Raw genomic sequence first — 15,071 nt, forward strand, 5'->3', positions numbered from 1 at the left:
CAGTCTAGGCCTCTTCTGGTGTTAATTTGGTCATTGATACTTTGTCAAAAAACTCCTTGATTTTCTCTTGTTTTCCTTCTAAGACTTGATTTTTATATAGGTGTTTATAATATTTTGCAAATGTCTCTGATATAGTTCTAGGGTTAGTAACAATGTTGGTATTAGATTGTTTAATCTTCGGAACTATGCGGCTTGCCTGTGTTTTTTTTAACTGAAATGATAATAATCGACTGGCTTTGTTTCCAAATTCATAGTATTTTTGATTCATAAATCTAAGGCTACCTTCTGCCTTATATGTTAGTATCTCATCAAGTTTCGTTCTATTTTTTTAAGTTTGTCAATAATAACTTGTTTTCTATGTTGCTTGTGTTCAAACTCAAATTTTTTTATTTCATTTTCGATTTGTACTTGTTTCTGAAGCCTCTCTCTCTTTAATTTGGATGCTATGGAGATTAATCTTCCCCGTATTGTAGCTTTTGCTGCATCCCATAGAACTGAGGGAGAGACCATATCATCGTCATTAAAATGAAAGTATTCTGCTATAGCTGATCGTATTTCCTCTCTAACTGAAATATCTGCCAACACTGGAAACATTTATTCTCCAGTATCTGAAACATGGTTCCTGCCCCCATTCCAGTGTCACTATTCTCTTTTTAGCTTGAGGTGTTCTGTTTCTGAAAGATGCGTTTCTTGGAGTAACGCTACAGCGCATTGCAACTTTTTAAACTGCCCCAGAATTTTTTTCCTCTTAATAGGGTTGTTAATACCTTTTACATTATAAGTAACTAAGTTCCACAATCCCATTTTTTAACTGGTGTTTTATGGATTGCTGTCTCTTCTTCGCATCAGTGTGTCTTGTATTTAAAAAAAACAAAATTTTCCTTTTTTTGTGGAATGTATTTAGGTTAACAATGTAAGTCAGGGAGAACAACAAAAAGAAAACATTGAACAAAAACCAGAACTTCCATTTTTTTTCGGTCAGACATTGAACCCGAACTGTTTTAGTATCTGACCCCCGATAACACTGGGACAGGGAGAGGTGACTAAAACTCCCTGTGACATAAAGCACCTTATGTGCAATAAAGACCAATATTACACAGACATGTAAAAACTGCCTTAGTGAGTGTAACTCACTCATGTAAAACAAAATAGAACAAAACTCTCCCGTCATTTCTTTTGTTGTTGTTTTTTTCTTTTTCTTTTTTCTTCTCCTTTTTTTTCCATTCAAAAGTCTTTCCAGTGATTCATGACAACTAAAAATGTTCTCAACAAGGTATTTACCTTCAGTCTTTTCTCCTCATCTTCTGCTTATTATTCTCGTACCCGTAAATGTTTTCAGATGACTGTTTATCTTACTCAGATTTCTTCCTCCTCGATCATGGCTTTCAGGGGCCTCTTTTATAAACGTTGCGTACGCACAAAAGAAGGCATACGCCACTCTCTACGCAATAGTTGAGATTTATAAAAAGCAAACTTGACGGGAAAATGTGCGGTCCTTCACGCAAGCTCTGACCCAGGCGTACGCACAAAAACGGGTGAAATGAGAAATGGCGACACCGTTGGCAGATGGAAGAAACACGTGGAAGTGACAGTGTGTGCCAAATCGTGCTGGCATTTGCTGTTACACAATGTGGCACAGCTTAAAAACGTGCCTCTACCCCCTGGCGCCGATTGCTGTGTTGGCCCCGACCCTGAACCCCATCCCCACGCATTTGAGCCATTTGCTGCTGCTGTGCGCCAGTGCTTGGAAGTGATGCGTCGCTTGTAAAGAACAACAAGAGGTGTGGAAAATATTATTTATTCAAGAATTCCATCATCGTGCAGTTTATTTCAGTCAGTCTTGATTTCGCCCAACTCCTTGGTCACCTCTCTGATTGAACTACTGACTTCCCTCTGCATTTCAAGGACTGCATCGGTGAGGACATGTCCACTGCTGGAGGGTTGAGAGCCGCGTGCCGTGGAGACGCTGGGTCCAGACGGCTGCTCAGCTGCAGCATCGTAACCACTGGCCCCGCTGGAACACCCAGCGACTAAAATAAAATTGTTCTATATTAATAAACTGTAATTGTGTAGCCTGCATATATGTGACTTGACTGCATTCATTTAAATTATTTCTCTTACCTGTGTCACCCGGTGCATCTGGCGCGTCGGCGTCCCCCTCCGCCTCAGTCACCACTCCACTTAAAAGGGATTCCCCAATAATAGCCGCCAGTCTCTCATCAAGAGGGGTCAGCTCCGGTGTCCCCTGTCCCCCTCCCGTGGCAGACACACTCTGGCGATGGAGCGCTAGACGTCTTTTCGCCTCGACTTTGATGTCCGACCATTTCTTTCATTTCTTTTTTATTTCGGCCACGGTCCGAGGTTGTGAGGCTACAGCATTTACGGCGTCTGCCACCGTTTGCCACTCAAGTGCCTTTTTTGGCATTAGTAATGCCCACACTGTGCCCTCCAAACAACACTTTTCTCCTCTTTTCCACTTCGCCAACGATAACTTCTACTTCACATTGAGTGAAGTTACGTTTTTTTGATTTCCTCTCTGTGTTTGCCATGATTTCGCAATCAATCAATTTTAACTTGTGGGCGTTTCACAGACTATTTATGGGCAAATATGGGCGTGTCATGAAGCCGCAAAAGCTGCGCTACATTTAGAATCGGTTTTGATTTATTAAGGGAAAGATGCGTAGGATGTGCGTGCGCACGGTTTTATAAATCCGAATATTTCTGTGCGTACGCACGTCCTATGTTTCATCCGTACGCCACTTCTGACACAAATCCTACGCAAAGTTTTTTAAATGAGCCCCCTGATCTGCCATGAACAGTGTGCAATTTGCACTCCCGTTCTCCAACGATTACCTGGATCCCCAGTTTCTCCAGGGTGTCAGAGGCGCTGATCAGAGTGGCAAAGGTTTTCTCTCCGGAGTCCAACTTGATTTTTTACGGAGCCCGTGTCCTGACATTAAGATATAAAAATATATCTTGTTCCCACAGATTAATATCTTGTTCCCACAGGTTATTATGTCGTTCGCACGAAATACTATTCCGTTCCCACAAGATACTATTGCGTTCCCTCAAAATACTATTCCGTTCCCTCGAAATGATTAACTCGTGCGAACGCAATAATTATGTCGTTCGAACGCAATAATGAATCCGTTCGAACGCAATAATTATTCACGTCATAAGTCATTCACGCGGATATGCTCTCTGTACGCCGGCAAAAGCCGCTTTCAGCGGTAACTTCCGTGTCTCTGTGACCCATATTCGTTCAAAAAAGGAACATGAAAAACAAAAATGATCACTTTATTACCGTCTCAATGAATATAAGAAAAATATCAAAAGATTTATGATAACTAGGCTGCTTTGTCATACGATAGCTCCTGCTAGGCTACTACTAGCTCCGCCGCAGAGCTCTCTGATCATATATGCCGGCATTTGGGCAACTGGCTGGTCTTGTCAGACAGCTGATATTGTAGTTTAGGGTCGAATAGGAATAATAATATTCAGGACTTGTCTTTTATTAACTTTAGCAGTCAGTATCTTTACATTCGAAGGCTATTAGGCTACATGCTAACTGACTAGCCGATCATTTCCTGTTATTAATTTACGTCATAGATTTACAGCAGATACCTTCACATTCCTGTCTGTGTGTGTCTCATTACATTGCATTGAAGACACGGAGGATGTTTAGAGAACAGATTTATTTATTTTAAAAAGCACAGAAGCATCCATCGTATTCACGTTCACATCATCTGGTACGCCCTCAGTCATCTTGCTGCAAAAGCCGCTTCCTGCCGCTACTTCCGTGTCTCTGTGAGCATTCAATAGGGGTAAAAATAAAAGCAAGAATGGTCGATCTGTTATTTTCTCGATGAAAATCTGAAAAATATCATATTAAGCTGGATGCTTCGCCTAAAGCACTTACCTTTAGCTTGTAGCATAACAACAATAGCAGTACGTCCCGTTTCCCAGAGTGCTTTGCTGCCAATCACTAGCCAATCACCGTGTCCCTGTGACCAAGGTCTAACAACAAGACCAATAATTGGCCAGTGATTGGCAGCAAAGCACTCTGGGAAACGGGACGTACTGCTATTGTTGTTATGCTACAAGCTAAAGGTAAGTGCTTTAGGCGAAGCATCCAGCTTAATATGATATTTTTCAGATTTTCATCGAGAAAATAACAGATCGACTATTCTTGCTTTTATTTTTACCCCTATTGAATGCTCACAGAGACACGGAAGTAGCGGCAGGAAGCGGTTTTTGCAGCAAGATGACTGAGGGCGTACCAGATGATGTGAACGTGAATACGATGGATGCTTCTGTGCTTTTTAAAATAAATAAATCTGTTCTCTAAACATCCTCCGTGTCTTCAATGCAATGTAATGAGACACACACAGACAGAAATGTGAAGGTATCTGCTGTAAATCTATGACGTAAATTAATAACAGGAAATGATCGGCTAGTCAGTTAGCATGTAGCCTAATAGCCTTCGAATGTAAAGATACTGACTGCTAAAGTTAATAAAAGACAAGTCCTGAATATTATTATTCCTATTCGACCCTAAACTACAAAATCAGCTGTCTGACAACAGACCAGCCAGTTGCCCAAATGCCGGCATATATGATCAGAGAGCTCTGCGGCGGAGCTAGTAGTAGCCTAGCAGGAGCTATCGTATGACAAAGCAGCCTAGTTATCATAAATCTTTTGATATTTTTCTTATATTCATTGAGACTGTAATAAAGTGATCATTTTTGTTTTTCATGTTCCTTTTTTGAACGAATATGGGTCACAGAGACACGGAAGTTACCGCTGAAAGCGGCTTTTGCCGGCGTACAGAGAGCATATCTGCCTGAATGACTTATGACGTGAATAATTATTGCGTTCGAACGGATTAATTATTGCGTTCGAACGACATAATTATTGCGTTCGCACGAGTTAATCATTTCGAGGGAACGGAATAGTATTTTGAGGGAACGCAATAGTATCTTGTGGGAACGGAATAGTATCTTGTGGGAACGGAATAGTATTTCGTGCGAACGACATAATAACCTGTGGGAACAAGATATTAATCTGTGGGAACAAGATATATTTTTATATCTTAATGTCAGGACACGGGCTCCGTAATTTTTAGCCGTGCTGGATACAGACACTTGGCCTGTATGTTCTTCTGTTTCAACTGCTTCACAACCGTGTGCACCTTGGATCTCTTCTCTTGTAGCTCCAGCGAGTAATCCTGATCGAAAAAGATCCTTCTGTCTTGAAACATAACTTTTCCTTGCCTCCATGCTTGTTGCAGAACCACATCCTTTACCGCTGCGTCCAGAAACCTTACAAGATTTGAGCGGGGGGGGGGGGGGGGGGTCAGTTGAGCTTGTTGGTCTGGACTGGAGTGAGCGGTGTGCTCTCTCGATGTTAATATCTAGGCCGGGCGGCAGCGTCAAAACTTTGGGCAACAAACACAGCCATATTTCCCCCTTCACTGCCCTCTGGTATTTGATAGATACGCAGGTTATTGCTTCTCATCCGGTTCTGTAATTCTTCACATGCGGCGGAGTGTTGCCTTTCACATTGAAGTAAATACCGGAGCACCCTGTGGCGTTTAGCCCCCTCTGTTCACTCCTCCCTCCAACTCTCCGATCCTCTGCTGGTGGTCTGCAATCTGTTCTTTTATGTCTGTCATTGACTTCTCCAGGCGATTCAGACTATCTTTTGTGTCTTTTGTGGCCCTGTGTGTTTTCTTGCCAGAGTTTTTTCATTTCTTCCAGCAGAGACATGCTAGCTAGCTGCTCGTTCTCAATGCTAGTGGCATCGGGGCTAATGCTAGCTAAGCAGGCTGTCGCTTTTTTGATCATTTTCTTTTGAAACCTCTTGTTTGTTTGCGAATCAGGTTTTCGGGGGTTCGCTCATATCGGGCTTCTTTAAATTAGACGATTAATAGGTATTTTAATATCTGAAATTGTCACTTTTTCTTACTTTTCCAACTGAGCTTTGTTTCTAAGCTGCTACCCTCATCGTGACGTCACCGGACGCCCCGATCTTTACTTTTGAAATAGAAAAAATTTGAAACGGTTATTTAAACATTGAGTAATGGACTTTTTTCCCTTAAAAATTAACAGTTGAAGCCAAGCTCTCTTTTCAAAGGCTGGAGGTCCAAATGGTGCTTTTGAAGGTTGTCTCCAACAGTTTGCACACCTGCACCACACCTGAAAATAATCACAAACAAACAGACACACAAAGATACAGAACACACACAGAACAGAAAGAAATCCAAACAAAATACAGCCACAGCCGTAACAATAATGCAGAGTGTTTGACCTGATGACTACTTTGGAAATTCTGTTATGCTGATGATCAGTGCATGATGTAACACAGAAACCATCAAGTGGACTCTCAGGTCAGACCTTCATTAAAGCAGCTTGGACCCAATCATGGAATGAAAATACTCTAAACTTCAATTAATTGTTTTCTTGGTGCAGTAAAGGTCAGAGGCTCTTTTTCTGCTTTAATAAAAAATAACATTTTAAACAAAAAAGGTGGAACATTTAAGAGAACTTGACACCCCATGAGTACAGCTAAGGAGGCGCTGTGAAGCATTTTAAAGCTTCATGGGTTCCTTCTGCTTAAATTTAAAGGACTTACTAATTAAATATTTTCAATTAGGAGGAAGCTATAAAATGAAAAGCCTCCTTACAGAATATACAGTTTGCAGGTTCCAGGACAGAAGGATTTCAAATTTCTTTACGCATAAATGGCAGTTTTCTATTTGTTTTAATAGGCAACCCTAACAAAGGCACCTTCTTCTCATCTAAGATGCTCCTCTCAGTTCAGATTTTAGATCAATGTGTATATAAATCTTCATTATCAGGTCAGATTCTCCATTTTCTGTCTTGTGTTCACAACAGATGGTTGTGTTCACATCCAATTTTTATCGTCTGAACTCATGAAAACATCAGTACACTTCAGTGAACAGTGCAGTCCCCATTTGCAACCAAATGCTGCAATTGTACCTTTCTATATGTTTCCAATAAAAGTGGTTTACAGCTGCTTGGGACTATAGTTATATGTTTTTAAATAAGTGAGGAAATAAATATTTTTTCTAAATGCCATGTTCCATAAACAAAAGTATTGTGTTCTTCACAGAGTATATCGCATTTAGAGAAAACGGGGTGTCATGGTGCCTCTGGCAGTCTCTCCTCCCCCCGCCCCTTTCTGCTCTGCTTCCTGATGGTTACCAGCTGTGAACACTCACCTCATCAACCTATATCCTTCATAAGGAGATCTATCTACAGCATTCATTGCCAGTCCGTTGCCCCTGATGGTGCTAAATCTAGTCACTTAAATTTTTTGTCATGTTCATGTTTTCTGGCTCCTTGCTAATATTACTCCTGCACCTCGTCAACAGGATCATTGACCACGAGTGTTCACCTGAGTCACATGTCCTCAGGAGCAGGCCGATCCACCCTAAGATTCCTAAGCCATGCCAAGACCTCCAGCCACGACTCCCATTTACCACGTCGTCCTCTTTGTCGCCAGAGCTCCGCCTCCATACTAACCATCGGATCTCTGTACAGGAAAATAAACTCTGTAACTTACCTGATCATTCTCCTGTGTTTCCTTCCGGGTTCTAGCATCTGGGTCTGTCCCGCTAAACGATCATGACACGTAGGTGCTTACTCTTTCAAACAGATGCAGTTATCTATAGAAACACAGAAATGCAAGTACTCAACTATTGTCATAACACAATTTCTGTCAGGTGTCGGGGTCGCCCCTGCACACCTGCTTGAGGATCCGGTCTCTCACACCTGTTCAGCACCCAATCAGCGAACCTATTTTAGTCCATCTCGCCCTCCAGCCTTTGTCGGTTCGTCTGCTTTCATGAAGGATTCACCAATCCAAGCCGAAGCCTACGCCAAAGCCAAAGCCAAAGCCGAGCCCACACCAAAGCCCACACCAAAGCCTCCAGAACCAAAGCCTCCAGAACCAAAGCCTCCAGAACCAAAGCCTCCAGAACCAAAGCCACCAGAACCAAAGCCACAAGAACCAAAGCCAAAGAACTCACAACCAACCCAGAGAACAAAACCCAAAGAACCAAGACCAACACCAAAAACCTAAGCCAACATCAAAGAACCCAAAGACCAACACCAAAAATCCAAAGCCTAACTCCTTTTCATCCTACAATAAATAATAAGTCCCTGTCTGCATTTTTGGGTCCAGCTACTCCAAACCTAACAATTTCTTAATTTTACATTAAAAATGCAAGCAAGACACAAATATGAAATGGGTTAGCTTTTAGTATGTTCAATACGAAAGAGGATTAGGGCCATTGAGAAAGAAAAAAGGTCATAGAAAATTCTGACTTTTCAGAGTTTTCTATGCCCTTGTTTTTTTCTTTCTCCATGGCCCGAATCCTCTTCCATAGTTCAATATTTCTGAAAAAGAAAAAAGGTTGTGGGCCTGGAACCAAATTTAATTTAAATTTAGTTAATTTAATTACAAGCTGTAAACTTTGTAATAAAAAAACTCAAACATGCTGAAGTTGGAGATTTGTTTTGTTTAGTTAAAGCACCAACTGTTTAAAAAATTTGTTTCAACAAATCCAGTTTTCTAAAAATGATTTCTGTGAAGGTTTTCCTGTTGTCAGAACAATTAGTTCTGGAACAAACTTCTGGAGCATGATCAAGTTCTGTGGGCAAATGGAGGCCGTCTCCCAGAGGGCTCCTGAAAAGAGGTAATGAAGGGAATAAATGAATTAGTGAGAAGAAGAAAGCAGTCATCCAGGCGATCGGGGGGGCCACTGGGGGCTGTCAGCTCTGAAGTGTGAGGGTTGGATAAACTCATCTTTTAATTTGAGGACAAACAACCAAAAGACGTCCTCTCATGGGGCTTAGGAGAGAAGGGTCATGACCTTTGATCCCCTGCTGATAAAGTCTGCCTCTTACTGCAGGTCATTTGTATTGAAGGTCTCTGCCGGGTGAGGAGAGATCTCAGCTACTGGAATGTTGTAGTTCCATGAACTCTTGCCATGTGGACCTATAACATCATGCTTTTGCAGTTATTGTCCTTCTTTTTCTTCTGCTTCACCACTTTTTTTTCTCAGTAAATCCAAAGCTGCTGTGGAAACTCAAATGCAAGAGACTTAAGACTGGAGACCAGGAGCAGCAATCATTAAAACAACCTCAAACAACCATATCTTTTGGATCCCTCCTTCCATTAATTAGTCCTTTGTGCTCGCCTCACCATCATTCTGCTAGAACTCACTGCCATGTCACCTGAGAAATGTAACTTTTCTCTCCCTAACTTCAAACTCATCTGTTTGAAATTGTTCCAAATTCTTCAAACAAACCAGTTTCTCTTTTTACACTTGTTTTTCATGATTTTGTGGGTTTTTTGCTTGTTTAGTGTTCTTGAGAGCCAGAGAGGCTCCTTCAAAAGAAAATATTATATTATGAACACAAGACAATAAAATTACAGTTGGAGGTAGAGGCTTTAGCCACCAACCCCTGTCTTATGGAATAAGCTTGCAGCTCATGTAAAAGAGGCAGACACAGTTTCTACATTCAAAGTTCAGCTTAAAACGTTCCTCTTTGGACAGGTTTATTGCCAGGCTAGCCAGTAATCAGAGAATATTTACCTTTTTGCTGTCCCAACTTACCTTAATGAAGTTTGGGGGAATAATTACAATTTGCATTACATCCATTATATATCTCCATGGATCTAAGCAAAGGGTAGAAGGTTTCATAAACCAGGGCAGGGCGGCCTATTCCCCCTGCTTAGATTAATACTATACTATATCAATCCTGATTTGCTAAAAATGTAGGTTTCTTACTATTACCTACTATTTTTTTTCTTACTATTACCAAATTTAATAACAAAAACTATTAGTTGCTAGTAAACTGCTAGAAGTCAGAGTCTGGGGAAAGTACTGTGCACTGGGGTTCTGTTCTCTGTTCTCATCTATTTCTCCTCTCCTCTATTGTTGATCATTATTTTTCATTTAGTTCTCCATGTCTTTTTTTTGGTGCAGTGCAATTCATGTGTTGTCCCTCTTTCCCACTCCCCTCTGGGGGAGAGGGAGTAATTTCACATTGCAGTTGGCTCGTCTGTGCTCCTGACCTTGGCTTTTGACCTCGTCTCTATCTCGTCTCGCGCCCCCAGCCGCCCCCCAGTTCCATTTGGATGAAGCCCATCGGCAACACGATTGAAACACGTAGTTGTAGTTGTAGAGTTAGATAAGCTAATACTTCTCTAAGAGTCCTAGTACATTGCCTGTCCGTTCTGGGAGAAAATCCCTCCTTCATGTTGACATCCCTGAGGTTTCTTTCTTTTTTTTCCTCCTGGAATTTAATTTGTTTTAGACTTGATGCCCGGTTTAGTTTAGCAATCAGCTTTAGTATTTTTTGTAAAGATTTTACGTTTTGTAAAATTAGTGAAGCCCACAGAAACTACTGTGTAGTAAAACGGGGCTATATAAATAAAACTGAATAGAATTTAAACAGAAATTAAACTTGGGCCAAAAAAACTAAAAAGACACATAACTATTACACTGAAACTGCTTTTGAGGTTTAAAATGAAAAAAAAATCAAAAACAAAATCAGAATGTTAAGAGTTGAAGTATCCATGAACACAAAAAACTGCCAGGAACCATTAGGGAGGAACCCGAACCACAGGAGAACAGGCTAAGCGTTAGAAAACAAAATCCTGAGCAAATAAACTCAAACATGAGAAAGCCGTTAGCTAACGGGGGCAACAACAACATTCAAAGTTGATAATAGCAGATGACCTGACTGGACTGAACTGAAAACCAGAAACTTAAACAGACTGAGGATGTTTAGTCTAAGTGATGACAGATGTGGAAAATGATCAACATAAACCTGGTGAGACTGCAACAGGAAAGCACAAAACCTGAAAACGGAACATTTTATGAACCAAGAAAACAACTGAAATCAAAGTAAACGAGAACTCTATGCTCACAAGACTAACAAAAAAAACGTGCAAGAAAAGGTTTAAGTCCAACTCTGATCATCTTTTATAAAAGTGTTTCCAGCGTTCTTTTATTATGTTTATGCTATTTTTAGCCCAAATAAAATTATTCTATGTTGTTTTCTAGGACTTAGCTTCTGTGGAGCGGCAGAAGTTCATTAGAATTTGCCTCTGAGTTATGGACTCAGAGGACTGTTGGCGCCAAGCACCCCACTCCCCATTTCTGAGTACAGCCTGTATACATGCTCCTTCTAGCGTACAGCCCCTCACAACCTCAACATAACATTACCCCTACAACAAAAATAGCAAGCAATATTGGAGCTATCCAGCCATACAGTTTTGAGCCAGATTGTTGGGTTTCCACCTCTGTTCCTGTGTATCTCTTGCTCCACCCCTTTTTCAGCTGAAGCCACTTCTCTCATCAGGACAATAGCATCAAGCCCAGTTCCTCCAGCCACCCTGTACCAGGTTGTCTCTTACTGACTCAGTCAGTTGGACGGTTGTTCCTCATGAGCATGCTTGTTTTGCAGCTAACCCTACTTCAGTAATTGCTGCTCACCTGGATAAGGTGTATTCAGGCAATCAGGATCTGGGCTGATTCAATCCAGCAAAAAGCAGCAAAACAAGCAGGGGAGTAGCCCACAAGGAACAGGGTTGGTGACTCCAGGTTTTGACATTTTGGCTCCAGCACATCCCTGCCTCCCTGGCCAGCTCCAAGCTCTTAATAAATTGTCATCCACCACTCTGCTGTCTGTTATTTTTGATCCATCCAGCTTGCTCCTTACGACACAAATGCCAGCTCAGATGAAGAAAACACAAGATGTTCATGAATCTATTTGTCTGAAAGTGGATGGATCTGAAAGGAGAGGAGCAGGAAGCTCGATGTCCACCCAGCGAATCTTTCTGTCAGTGTTTCCCAATCCAGGTCCTTGGGGCACACTGCATGTTTTGGATGTTGCCCTGCTTATGCACATCTGACTCAGCTCATCATCAGGCTCTGCAGAAGCCTGACAATGACAGTCATCAAAGGCAGGTGTGTCTGAGCATGAAAAAAACTGCAGAACACAAATACGCTCTTTTTCAAACAGCATTTTTTCATCTGCTCCTGATTCACAATGATTTGAATACAGAAACACTCAGGCAAATATAAGCTTAATTTTATTTATGTGTCCCTCAGAAAAATGTCACAAAAACATGTTAAAAACTCGAAAATTCCATTAAAGTGGGTCTTTAAGGAACTGCAACTTAAAACGCTTCTGATGTTGCAGAGGGAGATTGTGGGGTCCATGGTCATCTGAAGTGTTTCATGTTCAAGCACTTTGTGTTATACTTTTTTATGAAAAGTGCTCTATAAATAAAGTTTTATTGATTGATGTTTTTTTAAGCTTCAACAGTCTTAGGGCGGCCGTGGTGTAGCGGTAGGGCACTCGACCCATGATCGTAAGATTGCAGGTTCAATTCCCGCCTTGCACACCCATGTGTCAAAGTGTCCTTGGGCAAGTCACCGAACCCCACCTTGCCTCTGGTGGTAGGTTGGTGCCAGTGTTCAACAGCGGAACCGCCACCAGTGTGTGAATGTGTGGGTGAATGTGTCTGTGACTGTAAGCACTTTGGGCCTTGTAGGTAGAAAAGTGCTATATAAGTATACGCCATTTACATCAGTATCCATAATGCAATATTCATGTTACTTTTCAAGCTACTTTTAATTTTTTTTATGGCTCCTGGCAGACAAATAAAGATAATTTAATTTAAAAAAAATAACGACGACTGGTTTGACGACTAGCCCGACCTGCCAGAGCTTGACGACTGACCCAACCCGCCGGAGCTAGACGACTGGCTGAACCCTGACTTTGCCACACCGGTCCCAGACTCCATGCCTGACCCGCCAGCTGACTGCTGGCCTGACCCGCCTGCCCTGTTGGTGGACAACATGGTGGACAACTTGACCAACCCCAACTACTGGCCCGACCCGCCGGCGCACCATGACCCTGCCTCGTCTGCCTTAGTTTTTGCTTCTTTTGTTTCTATCATGTTTGAGTTTTGTTTCTTGTCTTATTTTTGAAGGTTTCCTGTTTTGTCATGCTTTTGAGTTTTACTTCCCCGGTCCCAATCTCTCCTGATCATGTTTACCTGTGTCTTGTCAGTCCTGTTTTGTATTTAAGTCTTGTCTCTCCCTTCTTCTTGTGCTGGTTTAATACCGTCTCTTCGCTGACTGTCTTCTGCTATGGTTTTTTTGTTTAGCTCACAGTAAGTTTAGTTTTTAGTTTTCCCTGCTCCGCAGTGCTTTTTGTTAGTTAATAAACCCCTTGTCCTGGAACCGCATGCCTCCCGTCTCTGCATTTTGGGTCCTTCATGCTTACCAGCCTCCCCTACCTGATATTGTCTTTCAGCGACTTCTGGACCCGGTTGTTCTAGTTTGTGCCCATCTTATTGCTCCATGACACCACACCAATTGTGCCAACTAGAGCAGCTGTCCCGGCGATTTCACTTATGAGGCAACTGTCTGTGTTGATATGAGCTAACCGGGCTCTGTCTTTCTCTTTGTGACAGTGAGATTAGAGCTCATTGCCCTGCATGGGAACTAGCCTGTATTGCACAGTCCGGCTCCAGGAGGTGCTGTATGTCAAACCAAAGCTTGGTACTTCCTGTGAGGTCTTCAGGAGGTCACGTCTGAGTCACTGCAGAGCTTTGATAAACAAAGCAGACCTGGAGATTAAGAATGGGAGAGACATCTCTTCAGACTGCAAAATCTCTGATTAACTTGACTCAAACAAAAAAAGCTTTGTTGGAATAAGTTTGATAGTAATGAAGTAAACCATCTGAAAAGATTTTCCTGTGAACGCCAGAGAAACATCTAGCTTTTTCAAAACTGCTGGTACAATTACAACACGTACATGTCTTCTTAGTCTTTTCAATAGAAGCTTCAAAACTGAATTACAGCAGACTTTCCGCTTTCTCAAACTGACACTCTGATCCAAGCCAGTGAACAGCTAAACACAAAACATAACCTCTAAGCAGGAGATCATTGTACATGAGGTTGCATACACTGAAAAGTGACAACAGTACCTGATCGTGTATTTTCTGTTGTTGATTTCTCTTTAATATTAGACTGAATGACTGAAGTTTCGAAAAGCATGCTTTTTTTTGTAAATATTAGGTGCTTTTGTGGCTTGTGGAAGAATCACACACCGACTGGCTGGTCCCCTTCATATCTGGCTCCTTCCATTCATGCTGGTTGCCAACTCGGTCTAAAAGAAACGCCAAAAGAAGGCAGAAACCCGGGAGTAGTTAGAAACAACATTTTATGAGCTGAGTGCTGGTTGGGGCCTATGAAGTCAGCTTTGATGGAGCTATGAAGATGAAACCAGAAGAGACAGGAGCACTAAACAATGAGTAAATGAACAGTGGGGAGGGAAAAATAGGAAAATCAGAACAACTTGTCCCCTGAAGACTGTGTGGATCAGGGCTGATCATTCCCAGTCCTCAAGATCTACTGTCCTGCCGGTTTTCCAGCTCTACCTGCACTGCTTTCTGCTGATCACCTGGACCAGGTGTGTTCATTTAATCAGAGAGACATCTGATTGAGCTTAATCATCAGCTAGCACGGCTTGGAGATCTGAAAAGGTCAGGGTGTAGACCTGGAAGATCAGGAAAGGCAGGAAAACATGATTAAAAGGCTGAAGTGTGAGCAGAAACTACAACAAACTGCCAATGCCTGAGGAGAAGACAAATATAAGCCATTCCTGCCAGATGGAGCAAACCAGATTAATTTTCCACAAGCTTTATAACTTCCGCCCAATGAGTTATACAGGCTAGAGTTGCTACGATAGCTTGTTGCGTGTGCAAAGTTGGACACCATATTGGATATTGTTGTGCTACAATTGCAAAAATAGAGCCGGAAAAGCAAGGATGTGACTTTTCACAGGTAAATTATTACTGTCAGCTAACAAAGGAGAACGTATAGAAAAGATTCTAGGAAGATCTGAGTGAGGGCCACCAATTTTTTTTGTTTTGTTTTTTTGGAGGATGGCCCATTGAATTGAAGCATTTTACTAAGCAGAGAAAAAGAAACTTCCCTCGGTATGGGCGAGCGAAGA

The 15,071-nt window shown here is 41.8% G+C and overlaps 2 long non-coding RNA genes across 2 annotated transcripts; one reads left to right on the forward strand and one right to left on the reverse strand.

Moving 5' to 3' along the window:
- Nucleotides 1–3,680: 3,680 nt before the first annotated feature.
- On the reverse strand, nt 3,681–4,008 carry LOC144996297 (uncharacterized). Its single transcript, XR_013659296.1, has 2 exons — nt 3,920–4,008; nt 3,681–3,805 (listed from the first exon to the last, which is right to left on the reverse strand). It is a non-coding gene; the product is annotated as an uncharacterized LOC144996297 (long non-coding RNA).
- A 2-nt stretch (nt 4,009–4,010) lies between these two features.
- Nucleotides 4,011–4,349, forward strand: LOC144996298 (uncharacterized). Its single transcript, XR_013659297.1, has 2 exons — nt 4,011–4,110; nt 4,225–4,349. It is a non-coding gene; the product is annotated as an uncharacterized LOC144996298 (long non-coding RNA).
- Nucleotides 4,350–15,071: the final 10,722 nt, after the last annotated feature.

The sequence above is a fragment of the Oryzias latipes genome, chromosome 12 (genome assembly GCF_053564925.1).
Source record: "Oryzias latipes strain Hd-rR chromosome 12, Olatipes_Hd-rR_3.1".
In the NCBI taxonomy this organism is placed as follows: domain Eukaryota; kingdom Metazoa; phylum Chordata; class Actinopteri; order Beloniformes; family Adrianichthyidae; genus Oryzias; species Oryzias latipes.